Below are 12,699 nucleotides of genomic sequence, written 5' to 3' on the forward strand. Positions count from 1 at the left end.
CATAGCCCCAAATGAATGAGTAAAATGATATTTATAGACTAATTGGTGACTCTACAAAAGATCACCAAAAAAATGGGTACTTTTGTTCATAAAGACGCGTCCGTTCACAATGAAAAGCAATGTTCTAAAAAGCGCTCGGCGCTAGGCGGGCGGCCGACCACCTTTAAGCTTCGAGACCTATTAATCGGCCATTAATCGCCTTTTAGCAATTAGTCGGGTTTTTTTTTTTTAAATATTCTACAACCTCCCTACCATCAATAATCACAATTTTTCTAGTTGATGTGATATATCTTCTCTACCATCAATACTTACTAGTTACTACACGTCTACCGGTCTACACGGCTACGGCCTACACTAAACGGTCCAAACCATAAATTTACAATATTACACTACTCTGCTACTCAGACTCAAGGGTTAAATTTTGTAAAAAAAAATACTACTCGCTACAGAGAGGGGGGATCAAGAAATTACAGAGAGAGAGAGAGAGAGAGAGAGAGAGAGAGGGAGAAATTACACACAAAGAGGGAGAGAGAGAGATTACAAAGAGAGAGGGGGATCAAGAGAGAGGGATCGAGAGTTACAGCAGTCAACAATGAGGCGCAGTGGCGGTGAATGGTGATGAAAGGCGTCGGCGATGACTAGCGTCGGCGATGACCGGTGTCGGTGATGAGAGGCGATCGTCGATGTACTGGCGTCGGTAGTAGGCGATGACTGGGTTTCTTCCCAGACCCAGATCGATGAGAGGCTGATCGAATGAGAGCCCTAACACAGTAATTCGAAGCCCTAAATAACCTGGTATGAGTATAACAATTACCCCCTTCGTTTTCTAAAAATTCAGATTTACCTTGCCTAATCGCCTATTAGCCGATTAATCGCCCATGAATCGATTAATCGCCTATCGCTGCCTACACGCCGACCAATTAAGCGGCGATTAATCGCCGCCAAAGTCCGATTAATCTTCTAGCCGCCTAATTCAACCTTTTAGCCATTAATCTCATCGGTCAGCCCAAATTTCCGATTAATCGCCCATTAATCGGCAATTAATCCCGCCTTTTAGAACACTGATGAAAAGGCGTCACCCAAAAGATACAACTCCAAATCAAATCAATTTACATTCAAACAAAATAAAAATATTATATTTCAGTAATATTTTCCAACAATCCCCCACATGAATGAAATTGACTCAATAACCAATGCAAAATAATGCAAACGATTGAGAGAGCACAAGTGAAAATTTCCTGCACAGGATAGGTAGCTTTTGTCTTTGAACATTTCCTTGGGAAAGACTATCAGATTTACTTGCTAACCAATGGACGTGATACCTTGAACTGTTCAGCGTTTTGTATAAACCAAGACAACAGAATTCACACAAAATCTTTCCGAACAAAGTTGGTTCGTATGGTTGTGCCCATTTTGGTCCTGGAACACCGACTGGTTTTAGAGAGTGCTTTAGAGAATTCAGCCTCAAAAAATTCTCACGGAAGTGGACCCTTCACACTCACATAGGTGATTTCTTATTAAGGCTTCGTTCTAGAACACCTTCTTAAAAAATAACTACTTATTTCACATTTTTAAACTAAAAAATATTGTAAAAAAAAAAAAATTTAACACCGTATAAAAAATCTATCAAACAAGATCCATATTGGTAAAAAAATTATTTGCGCAGACACGTTATTTTTTAGCTTAAAATTACCTTCTTAAAAAATAAGTACTTAAAATGAGTTCCGGAATGGAGCCTAAGAATATCTTGCTATACCCCACTTGGATTTACCACAGTATAAGAATCATTAAAAACAAAGTTTAACTTGATACGCTGCAGGCATCACTGTTTCACCATAGGAATGAGTTGAAGAGATATCTCCTTAGTGATACTCCTAAGTCTCATACAACTTAATTGGTTGTCCCGTTGAACCTAGATCTTGGGATCTCCAGTCATTAGCTAGGTTTGGTTGCCGTTAGAGAGACTTTTAATTAATAGGCTTTAATCTCATTCCCCTCGATGATCATTTGTTCTCTAGTCAAAACTCAGCTCAACGGATTCGTAATAATTTTTTGACGTTTCATTCTCAAGTGAGAACAAATGTTTAATGGTAAGTTGTCTACAATAGAAATGTTGAGACATACTGTATTATATGGTCCTCTATGCCTTTCAACTTCTGATAGCCATCATATTAGAACTCTGGCACAGAATTGGACCCTATTAGAACATCCTCTAAGAGGTGGCACCGCCACCTGCTTACTAGCTTTTGTCTAACGCAATGAGTTGATTAGACTCTATCGTAGACCTTGCTATACACATATGTGGATTTCCAAATCACTGTTGCACTCCAATTGTACAATTAAATCCACCTTTGGATTCTAAAACTTCAAATTGGATACTCATATCACAATGCTATATTCTTCAAGTATAATGGGACATCTCCAATAGTGTAACACATCATTTAATCTTGTGGAAATTATAATTATTGCTTCCCCCACAATTCTGAAATTAATTCAAAATTTCTCAATATAATTTCTGTAATTTATGACATAACACAAATGATGTCTAAACTTTTTCTTCATCTCGTGTTTCAAAACACATCATCAAGAAACAACCCCCACATTGGTTAACTAACCCAATATTGAATAACTCTATACTCAAACCGAGACGATTATGCTAAGTGCAACATGCATTTTATGTATCCGTCCATATTCACTCCGTAGTCACTATAGCATATAAAAAGTTTCACGTTGGGCATAGTTGTTTGATAACCATCAAACACCCAAGATTGTGTAAACTTATTCCATATCTTTCCATGCCAAATCAAACGTAGTGATTCAATCCGTTAGGTCTATTGAAACTAAATTTCAAAAGAACCAAAACATGAATTTATACGTTTGGCGTTTCCAATAGATTTGGCCCAAGTGACTCATAAAGTCAAAAAAATGTGACTAATTCAGCAAGGGTCACGTCCCTTGGTGTAAACGCAACGGTCACATCTCTTGGTTTACATCTCACAATCATGTCTCTTGACGTAAACCCAAAGGTCACACCTTTTGGTCTAACTACAAGAGGTCACACCTTTCAGTTTAATCCCAAGAATCACACACCTTTCACATATAGAGCAATGTGACATATTAGAGAGGCGCATCTAATGCCGCATCACTTTGGAAGGAATTTGAAACTCACATGTGGAAAATGATTCCCCAATTCCCAGCCCTAAAAGATTTTAAAATGAAAGTATGTGGCGCCCGTTCAAACAATATTGGAGGAAGATGAGATGTGTCTCACAAGGTGTGTTGGTTCTCAAAAGACACTTGGAAACCAAGCAAAGTGTCTATGAGTAACTGTCGGTTTCCAACGGGGGTGCAAAAGAATTAGGGATGGCCATTCTAAAAGCCACATGTTGTGCCGTTTAGCATACCAGGAGACCATTGGTCCGATGGTGTCCTTCGACATTGGCAGTTATGTCCACAGGGCTACAACAAATTTTCCCTTTTGTTTTCCGACCAACGCAATCCTGTGTTAATCGCAGCTACTCGAAGCTCCAAAGGCCAAAACCAGATGTGTTGCTCTGTTTTCCGCAAAAACATACGAAGATTTGTCTATCCATCTTCTAATGCAACACCTATGACAGGTATCTACAAACCCCTTCATGAAACATCATGATATTTCCCAAAAGTAGTCTTTTCTCAAGTGACAGCTATTTAACCAAGCCTTGCATACTTCCCAAATGACACAAATTCATCAACCATTGCAACAAATCCCACGGTTTTTCTTAAACCACACCATCCAGTGAATGAAAATAAAGAAGACCACACATCTCCATCTAAGGCGATGTATCCGTAAGCAAACTTATACATTATCATTCTAATGGTGACGGGCCTGAGTTTTCTGGGGCCTTAGGTGACCAATCAATGTGGGGCCCTTCACATCTACAAATGAAATATTTTCAAAAGATACAAATTGTCCCAAAATAACAAATCACACCACTGATGGCTTTAACCCTATTTTCAAGCAATTAAACAAATAGTTCTCAACTTTCCAAATACATAAACAAATAATACTTGCAAAAGACAAAAGCATAAACAAATGCCCAAAGCCCATACCTGGTAGATTGATTTCTTGCTGCGAAAATCGATTCTTTGTATTCACGTTTTTACCACTTCAAGAGCAGGGGTTAAAAGTATAAAAAATTGTTAGGAAGTCCACTATAGCATATTTGTAATCCACTAAATCCACTTCTAAATTTCATAACCCCTCTAGTCCACTAATTAGGTTTTGGTGAGGCCTTAAGTCCAATTCAATTAAAAAAGGAATTAGTTTAAGACTAAAATACCCTTACCTTTAAAAACTGTTAATCTGCTATATCTCACTCCTATAAAATCTCCCATATCCCACTCCTATAAAATCTCCTATATTTACGTTGTTCCCATATCCAGAAGGGAAACAGAGTCCAAACGAGAGAGAGAGAGAGAGAGAGAGAGAGAGAGAGAGAGAGAGAGAGAGAGAAGATTACCCTTTCCATTCAAATCCCATATTTTTAGCCCATTATCCGTTCTACGTTTGAAATCCCAGCAGTTACGTTGGAATAAAGCGACAGAAGATTTTCCTTTTCTGATACACTGTATATAACGTTATATATTCTCCTTTTATGATACACTGTATATAACGTAATTGTACATATATAACGTTATATACTCATTCATCAGTTCTCATTTAACGTGCGATACTTACATTTTACGTTATATACTCATTCATCGGCTCGCATTTAACGTTATATGAGTTTTTGAAATCTTTTTACTGCATAAATAATAAGTCAGTAAGGCCGCTGCGCGGTCCAATTCAATAAAGTAGAACATATAATGACTAGAGTTTGATATAACCTTATATAATGTCAATATAACGTCATTGTACATATATAACGTTATATAAGGTTATATAATTTATTAAATTAGTCCGCGTAGCAGCCTCAATAGAGCGACAGAAGATTCTCCTTTTCTGATATACTGTATATAACGTTATATACTCGTTCATCGGTTCACATTTAATGTGAAATACTTACATTTTACGTTATATACTCATTTATCAGCTCGCATTTAACGTTATATACTCATTCACTCATGACAGAAGACCACATATAATGATATTAAGGATGCAAACCTAAAATGATTTTGGTTGTTTAGGTTTAACCTTATATAATGTCAATATAACGTCATTGTACATGTATAACGTTATATAACGTTATATACTTTATTGAATTGGTCCGCGCAGCGGCCTCATTGACTTGCTTCTGATAACCGTATATGTATGAACTTCTGAAATCTTTTTTATTATAATGCAAGAACATATAAATAATCTTATTTATGTTTACAATGAAAAAACAAACAAAGAACCTTATATGTGTTTCGATTACTTTGCCACATAAATAAATACACACAAAAAAACGTAATACGTGTGACAAAAAATAAACATATAACCTTATAACTTTATACTTGAGATTCTGTCCTTTCTAACTCAAAAAAGAAAAAAGAAAAAAAAGAGGAGATCTCGTAACTTCTTTTCCTTCGATTGCGACGTAGGATCTGACAAAGGCAATGGAGAAACGAAGGCGAAGAACGGCAACGGCGACGGCTTCCGACTGAAGCGAGGGCGAATCAAAGGCGACGGAGACGAACGTGGGTGAACGGAGACGTACGTGGGAGAAGGCCGACGACGAAGAAGGGCTGACGCCGAAGAAGCCCGACGAGGATGAAGATTGCCGACTACCAAGAAGTGACGACAAAGAAGTTCGTTCGTCTGAGTTTCTGCCGAGTTTTCTTCTTCTGGAAAAAAGGAGTTTCTGGAAAAGGGGGGGGGTGTGTAGGTAGGAGGGGGGGGAGGATGGGTTTTATAATGGATGAATCTGAGAAAAAAACATAAATGGAGGAAAAAAGGGAGAAAAAACGAGAATTAAGGAAAAAAGGGGAATGGAGGAAAAAATGGAGAAAAAAACGGGAATGGAGGAAAAAATTGGATAAAAGATTTTTTGAAAGCAGGGGTATATTAGACTAACCAGGGTTATTATATCTTTACTAATAGGTTAGTGGACTTAGGGGGTTATAGAATTTAGAAATAGACTTAGTAGGTTTGGAAAGTGGTATAGTGGACCTGGTAAAAATTCTCCCTTAAAAGTATATTGGGGCTTTGCTGCATGGGTTAGGGCTACAAGAAGGACTATAACCCTGTAGGAGATGAAATTTGGGGGTAAAAGACAAAGAGAGACTATAGAAGGCGAGAGGAGGGGTGAGAGTCTGAGAGACAGAGAGAGACTAGAGAAGGCGAGAGGAGAAGCCGACGTTGGGTTGGGTGGGTTTTCAAATTTCAATTCTGTGAGACCAGAGGCGGAGAAGAAAGCCGACTTGGCATTTCCATTTTTGTGTTTATATTGTTTTTTTTTTTCTCCATTTTAAGAGTTGTCACAGGAATTTACAAATTGGGCTAAAAAATTCTTTTGGGCCTTGTTTTATAATGAGGCCTCACTCAGTTAATTTTACTTTGGGTACAAATTTTGGGCCTAAGAATTCCTAGTGTAGTGTACTAACTTATAATTGATGGGGGCCCTAATTTTAGGCCTTTTTTTGTTTTTTTGCTTTTTTTTTTTGGTGGGGGGGGGGCGGGAGCTAGGCCACCGCCTGGTGGGCCTAGGCCCAAAGCCGGCCCTAAATGGTGATGGAAATGCACAAAGTAAAAAACCAAAGCACAATAGACTGATGCTATGCGAAGAATAAGATATCAAAGGATTTCTCACGTTCTTTTATTTCTTACCTGGCCTACTGCCCCATGCCATGTTATACGCATCAGATTAAAACTCCAATTGGATTGCCAATGGATATCATGATCAATGATTGTGGGCTCTCTGACCGGCGCGCATAGAGAGTCGCCACCCGAATTTTTGAGATGAATGATTTCAGTAACCTAGAGTTTGGTTTGAAAAGAAGGCTTTTGGCCTAGTGAAGACGTTGAGATTTTGGGTCCGAGAGCCACGTTACGAACGAGGAAGATTTTGTTGAAAAAATACCTCGTTCGCTTGGTAAAACCGGTCTCTACTAAACATTTTAAAAAGGGGAAAATTTAATATCATTTGGAAGATTAAACTTTTAGAAAAACAAGTGCGGGAGAGGGACATGGGATTGAATATACCACTTTAATTAGCGTGCTCATGGTGCTCACTATACAGTGGATGACAAATGAATGATGTGCAGAAATAAAACAATAGTTCAACAACAATTTGTCCCTGGTCATATACAACACCACATAGTGTAATAAGATAACTCGCGCGGTGTTCTACTCCATCATGTAGTGTACCTTTTTACCAATAGCCTCCTAATATTACGCAGAGCCTCGCACGATATACTGACTACATAGTACATTGTTCCTAAAGACACTGTAAGATGTAGTTTCCAATCTATTTCAAAACAGCTTTATATTCTCAAGATGAAGTGAACCATTGATCTGAAAACAACTCTTATCATCTTATTCATTCTGATCCTTCATAAAAAAGTTCGCTAGATTTTTTTGGTTCATTTGATCATTGAGAATAATTTTAAATAAAACCTCTTTTAAAGTGTTTTAGGAGACAAAAACATGATTGTAAACAACGGCTCCATTCTTAAATGCAACTGCACGACCTCTCAGCAATATTAGCAAAACCAGAGTGAATAGATATGATCTAGAGGATCAAATAAACGACTAAACAAGAAACAACATCCTGGAAACATAACACCGCGCGTTGGATTCCACTACATCGTGCGGTATATTATAGCACCACACGGTGTAGTGTTTCCGGTGCAATCACTGATTTTTGTTTTGTTTGCTCTTGAAAATGGTTTTAAGTCAACACTTAACACGAAGAGGCTAAGCGTGACTGCAGAAAGCTCCCCTCAGGGTTAAGACCGAGCTTAGTGCTTGACAATTTCTAATCCTAAATTAATGGGTTGTCTCAAGCGTAGGGCGGAGACCCACGTAGCACAATATCCGATAAGTCCAGAGTCGAATCCACAGAGACGGTGATGTGTGTTCCTCAAAAACTCAGATTATTACTATTAAAAATGGGCTCTCAAGTAGCCACCCCTTGTCTTTTGGTTGATTAACTATAACTAACAGATAACTTGCTCAAATAAAAAAAAGAGAGGCACGGTCGTAGGGAATCCGGCGCTCGCTATCCAATCAGAATCCACTTGCTTTTCAAGGTTCTAAAACGGTTAAATTTAGGAAAAATTGAAAACTCCGAAAGATGCGAATCCTAAGGTTGCCGGTCCTGTACACAGTGGCGAACAGGTTTTGGTCCCCCGTTCCCGCTCACATGAGTCCCGGAAATGCCTCGGATTCATCCAACGGATGTAGTTTTCACCAACTAAATTTATTCAATTAAACTAATGTACAGAAAAATTGTGAGACGAATCCTAATTGGGTCGCGACGCGTCTTTACCCAGCGACCAAACCTCAAAAAAACTACTCATACATCATTAAGCAATAAACAAAAGAAATCCTAACTTGAAACATACTTCTATTACGCGAGAGAAAAATATACAAGAAATTTCAATTAATCAAATATAAATGAATAACTTTTATAAAGAACTGAACGTTGAGATTTTGGGCGGACGTTGTTTGCTTAGGTTTTCGATTCAAATAACTCTTTCATGTACACCTTTGAATTGAGGAAATTATTAGCTTTCTGATTCTGAGCCCAAGAGATCTCAAATGCATGGTTGGACTCTCCCCGCGTAGAGACTTATTCTGTCCCACCTCGCGAAATGTTGTGTAGCATTGCCCTACAAGTAGATACCTTCCCCCGTTCCCCGCCCTTTTACCATTTGTACCGGCACAATACCGCCTACTACACGATGTAATTCAGCGTCGTGAAATTTTCTACAAAGAAATTCAACGTCGTGAAATTTTCTACAAAGAAGATGCCAAAATTTTCAAGTTTTCTTTTTGGCCCTAAAACTTTTCAACACCCTCATTAAACTCGTAGATATTAAAGCCAGAGGAAAGTTCCGAAGCATGCAAAGCACGGTGTAAACTTGTGGATATTATAGCTATTAATTTAATCTGGCCTCTGAAGCTCGCAGCAACCCTTTGTTGAATATTTAACCTGCCGTCTTTAAACTAATGCCTGTAAAATTGTTATTTTCTTTTACTCTGTTGTGCGAGACAAATATAGACCCTTATTGGTTCTCGGATTATTTGTTCCCTTGAGTTACGTACCACTTTTTACCTGCATCTAAACAGCTTTTTTTTTTTTACCCTTTTAACCGGCAGTAGAATACAAGTGTAATTAATTAGAATTACATGAAACCGTAAATAATTTCACAATCAGCCCATACCCATCCAAGAAAAATGGAAATAACTACTAGTCCAACTCTGTCATTAACCAAGAGTAGTGTACCCGAGGTCACACGACGTCACTCTGCAAATTACCGTCCTAGCATTTGGGAAGATCGTTTCCTTGCTTACGGTTCTGCTGTCATGATAAAATTGTTTCAGATTTTATTTAATCAAATCATGCATATAGACGTACACAATACACGACTAGTTATTTCAGCCTTTTAGTAGTGTAGTCCACTTAAATGTGGTAGATATTTTTTTTGGATCTTTTTTCCAAATATTTTTTTGTATGTTTGGTGGGTATAGGAAATTAAGAAAAATATATTCCCCTTTCATTGTTCTTTTCGATCTTTGACAAGTGTAAGATCAAAACGGGCTTCTAACACAGAAGTTTTTGCTTCTTGAGGGCTTGTCCTCACTTGAGAATTTTGCTCTGCCTTGGTACCTTTTTTTTCTTTTTTTTTCTCGGCAAACCAAACTATTTTATAAAAACTCGAAAGCATACATTGAGGGAGAAATAAAAGAAAGCAGACATAACTAGCCCATTCAACACAATGTTGGACAGACACAACACCAACACGAACTACAACTTAAGCTTACGAATGCCATCAAGGTACACCTTAAACTCCTCCACCAAATAAATTTTGATTGCGAACTTGGTCTTCATCTACATTGCAACTCTAAATTTTACCAATTCCCCCACCTCTTCAAAACTCGTAGTAGCGTTGTTAAACGCATAGTCATTCCGAGCCAGCCACAGAGACCACAGTGTGGCATAGAAAGACACTACCCACACACTTTTCTCCAGATTCCTAAACATGGTGTCAAACCACCACAGAGCCAAATTTGATAACGATTTTGGACATACCCATGCCACATGCCACCAATCCAAAATAAGAGACCAGGTCTTCCAAGAGAATTGACATTGCAATAACAGATGGTCCGGTGTTTCAATATGCAAGGAGCATAAAGGGCAGGAAACTGATTGACCCTCTGGAATGATATTCCTGCTGGAAAGCTCTGCCTTGGTACCTTGCCAAGTGGGCTTCTTGTTTGGGTTTGGAGTGACATATGATTATCTTGGGGTTAGGTAACCACATAGTTGGGATATTTTCCCTTAGTGTGAAGCCATTTGCTCCTTATCTGGTTCATCTTAATTTGTATACTATTTTCGAAGGTTTAAATAAAATATTTTTCGCTGTTCAAAAAGATCGAAGAAATTATGTAATGAAACCTTTAGTCCAATAAAACTAGATTTGCTAATATATCGGTACCCATGTTTGAGTACCACATTTCTGGCACCCTTGACATAACGTGTTACACAGGCCAATCACATGTACTATGTGGAAATTATTAGAGAAAATTTCAAAAAAACACTTGAACTTTCAGCCAATTCGCAAAAAAATACCTGAACTTTAACTAATGACAAAAAAACACCTAAACTTTGCATTCCATTAACAATTAGGGCCCCGCCGTACAATTCTGTCAATTTGTAATTGATGGAGCTAACGGAAGGCATTAACCTTCCTTTTTTTATTTTAACGTCCAAAAATTACTTTTACCTCTTTCTTTTTTATTAGTAAATAAATATGCAATAAAAACTTTTCTTATTATTTATCAAAAATTAATTTAATCCCATTTTTTACTTTCAAATTTTACCTTTCCCCCCTCTTTCTCTCCCTTTTTTTTTGTTTTATTAGAATTGACTCCACACCACCAATTAACCCAACAACTAACCGCCAAAGCCTTAGCCACAATTTCATAAATTCAAAAGTACTTTTAACCTCCTTATTGTAACCTCTTTTTTTTTTTTACTTTCCTTCCAAAAATTACTTTTAACTCATTCTTTTTTAGTCATAAATAAATATGCAATAAAGTTCTTTTTTCCTTATTCACCCCCCGTTTTTTAACTATTTACGAAAATTATTTTAACACCCCCCTGCTTCCCCCCACCCCGCCCCATTTTCTTTTTACTTTCAAAGTTAACCTTTCCCCCACTCTCTCTCCCTCTCTTTTTTTAGAAATTTTGATCTCATACCACCAATTAACCCCACAACTAACTAATAGAGGAATTTTGGGTTTCTCCGAATTGATCGGTGGAGAGAGAGAGAGAGAGAGAGAGAGAGAGAGAGAGAGAGTAACACCCCCAACAGACCACTGGCCCAGTACCCTGATTTTGATCTATAGGCCACACCACATGACCCATAAGCTTAAGCACAAGGTACTAGTAGTAGCCCACAAGGTTTGTTATATGCCCAAGATCATCCATGTAGACTTCCAATGTGGGATGGGGTGTTATAATCTCCCCAACTTTATAGCCTCGAGCCCTTGCTAGGGGTTGAGCATTACAATCACCAATACAAATCAAACCAACAACCAAATCAAACCAAACTCTAAGGCCCACATGGTCGTGCACATAGATGGCTTTGATACCACTTGTAACACCCCCAGCAGACCACTAGCCCAGTACCCTGATTTTGATCCACAGGCTACACCACATGGCTCAAAAGCTTAAGCACAAGGTACTAGTAGTAGCCCACAAGGTTTGTTATATGCCCAAGATCACCCATGTAAACTTCCGATGTGGGACGGGATGTTACAATCTCCCCAACTTTATAGCCTCGCACATCGGAAGTCTACATGGATGATCTTGGGTATATAACAAACCTTGTGGGCTACTACTAGTACCTTGTGCTTAAGCTTTTGAGCCATGTGGTGTGGCCTGTGGATCAAAATCAGGGTACTGGGCCAGCGGTTTGCTTGAGGCGTTACATGTGGTATCAGAGCCATCCATGTACAAGACCGTGTGGGCCCTTGGAGTTTGGTTTGATTTGGTTGTTGATTTGATTTTATAATGATGATTATAGTACTCAGCCCCTCGCGAGGGCGCGAGGCTATGAAGTTGGGGGGATTGTAACACCCCGTCCCACATCGGAAGTCTACATGGATGATCTTGGGCATATAACAAACCTAGTGGGCTACTACTAGTACCTTGTGCGCCATGTGGTGTGGCCTGTGGATCAAAATCAAGGTACTCAGCCAGCGGTTTGCTTGGGGCGTTACAGAGAGAGAGAGAGAGAGAGAGAGAGAGAGAGAGAGAGAGAGTATTTGAAGTAAAAATGGGTCTTAAAGTTATTATTATAAATAGTAAAGATTAGAGTTAAAATATTTTTTGATAAATAGTAAAAAAAGTACTTTATTTCATATTTATTAACTACTAAAAATAAAGAGTTAAAAGTAATTTTGGAAGTAAAAAATATAAAAAACCGGAATGCTACAAAAAAAGGAGGTTAAAGTGATTTTGAATTTCTGAAATTAGAGTTAGAGCTTTGGTAGTTGATTGTGGGATT

Source organism: Rhododendron vialii, chromosome 6a, assembly GCF_030253575.1.
Source record: "Rhododendron vialii isolate Sample 1 chromosome 6a, ASM3025357v1".
Lineage (NCBI taxonomy): Eukaryota > Viridiplantae > Streptophyta > Magnoliopsida > Ericales > Ericaceae > Rhododendron > Rhododendron vialii.